Source organism: Sciurus carolinensis, chromosome 11 (genome assembly GCF_902686445.1).
Source record: "Sciurus carolinensis chromosome 11, mSciCar1.2, whole genome shotgun sequence".
NCBI lineage: Eukaryota > Metazoa > Chordata > Mammalia > Rodentia > Sciuridae > Sciurus > Sciurus carolinensis.
Window position 1 is genome coordinate 30,321,866 of NC_062223.1, and position 2,678 is coordinate 30,324,543.

General features: G+C 34.4%; 1 pseudogene; it reads right to left on the reverse strand.

Moving 5' to 3' along the window:
• Positions 1-601: 601 nt before the first annotated feature.
• Positions 602-1,531, reverse strand: LOC124958026 (olfactory receptor 4C11-like; annotated as a pseudogene).
• Between the last annotated feature and the right edge of the window lie 1,147 nt (positions 1,532-2,678).

Here is a 2,678-nt window from a genome sequence, read left to right on the forward strand (position 1 = left end):
ACATCAGTTAATTTCTTTGAGAGTGTTCAAAGACACTTGCTACCTTACTGGGAATGCCTTACAGAGGGAAGAAAAAAATCACAATGAACTGACTGAATTTTATTTATCTATACTCATAAATTTCCACTGCTCTGATAGAATAAATGTTTTCTCATCAAACCAGAGTGAAGATTCATGTGACTTGTAGTTCATGTTCACAGGTGCCAGAAAGGAACTCTAAGGGAAAGAAGGAGTCAGACAAAATATGTGAAGGATATTTACAGTCAGAGGTCAGAACACAGAAATCTCTAAGGAAATCAGGTACATGATTTTAGAATGTAGAGTACTCAGACCCTAAAACAACAGTGACTGGAAAGGAAGAGAATCTTCAGAAAGAGAATATTTTCTATAACTTCATGATTTAATTTCCAAATTAGTTTTATAAAAAGAAAAAAAAGAGATACCATGGAATTCATACTGCTTTTCAACTAAAAAAATTAAGAACTAACAAACGTATATGTAAGTACATATTACTCTTACAATTATCAGAAATAATCATATATAATATTCATAGAGATTCAGTCATATCATATCTGGATACATATAAGGTTGAACCCTCAATTTATCCCTTGCTTTCCGATGTAATTTTAGAATGCCATAGATTTCTCATGGCATTTTTCACCTCTATGTTCCTCAGTGTGTAGATCAGTGGGTCGAGGAAGGGTGTTCCAATAGTATAAGATACTGTCACCATCTTGTCCATGGGGAATGTGTTTTGGTGTGTGTGTATATATGAATATACAGGGGCCAAAGAACAAGATCACTACAATGATGTGAGACGTGCAATTGGATAGGGCTTTTTTCCTCCCTTCTGCACTGTGATTTCTCAGCAAATGCAGGATGACAATGTATGTGATTGTTAAAATTGTTAAACTGACTAAACAAATTGCCCCGCTGTTAGTCACCAACAGAAGATTCAGCAAATAAGTGTCTGTGCAGGCAATATTAACAAGGGCTGCAGATCACAGCAGTAATGGTCATTCAAATTGGGTCCACAGAAGGGCAATCTCAAGGCCAGGATAACCTGAGCAATGGAATGCATTAAAGACCCTATCCAGGCAAGGACAATCAAGATGAGGCAGACCTGCCTCCTCATGATCCTTGGGTAATGCAAAGGCTTACAAATGGCTACATAGTGATCAACAGCCATGAGGATGAAGACAAAGATCTCCATGCATCCAAATAAGTGCAGTGCAAAGATCTGTGTCATGCACTCACTGTAGGATATGAGTTTCTATGCAGAGAGAGCATCCACAATTAGCTTAGGGGCTGTGGATGTTGAATAACAGGAATCAGCAAAGGACAGATAAAATAAGAAGTAGTACATGGGACTTCCAAGTGTCCTGCTGGATTCTATGGTCACAATAACAAGTGTATTCCCCACTACAGTTCCCACATAGAAAATTAAGATTAAAAACACCATTTTCTGACTCAGAGGATCCTGTGTCAATCCTAGCAATATGAACTCAGTCACATTACTGTTTTCCCACATGGTTTCAGTTGATGTGGGGACATCACAGGTTGGAAACAATCTGCAAAGGAGAAATGAAAAAAAATGTGAAATGAATACTAAATTTTGAAGTTGAATACATATTCTCAGTCATAAAATTGCAACTTTAAAATGGATGCTATAAATGATAACTCCCAATAGGTTCCAGTCACTTTTTTATTCTTTTTACTGGATAATATGGAATTCCTAACAACTATTTCACTCATTTCCCATATTGGATATGATAATAATTAAATAAGACATAGAAAATGTAATAAAAAAGCAAATGCTTCATCAAGGAAATTAAATGTTGCTTTAGTGGATTTGGTATGAGTAGGCAACTTTGCAAAGTGAATACGGTTCATTAGTCTTCAGCATGAAGCTATCAATGGCAGGGGCATGCATTGCAAATCTAAAAAAAAAACACTTAAGCTAGATTTACCTCAATATACTTTTACATTATTTGAACCTGGAAGTCCCATAAAATGTAGCTATAGAATAAGCATGTTGAACATTAGAAAAATTATTGTTTAAACATTTGAGATAGCCTCTCTTGGAGTCTAAACATTCAAACACACACACACACACACACACACACACACACACACACACACAATGAGAGGGATAGAGAAAGAAACAGAGAGAGGTAATGCAGGTACCTCAGTACATTCTTAAATCTGTTAATGGAATTTAATATACTTATTTAATAAATATTCTGAACATTTAATAAATGGCATTCTAAACATTTTAAATTGCCTTTCTGAAGAGAGAGAAGAGAAGGGAAGAAAATGGAAAATAATTAAAACAATAAGAAAATTTTATGAATGAATAAGACAGTTGCTCTGGTCCAGCAAGACTTAGTTTAATCTTTTACTTTAACTAAATCAATCTCTCTTTACTTTACCTCTTAAAACACTCTAGTGTTTCTCATGTCCAAATCTAGCATCTATCATTAAACTATGTAATTTTTATAATATTGTTATCCAAACTTAAATTATTCTTTTTACTCTTTATATTTCAGAATCTTTGTACAGATTTTCTTAAGGCCCCAGGAGACACATTATAATACAGGAAAAAGAGAAAGTACACCAATCAGAATATTTTCCAGATTTCATGTTCATGACTAAGCAATAAGAATTTTTGCAAATAT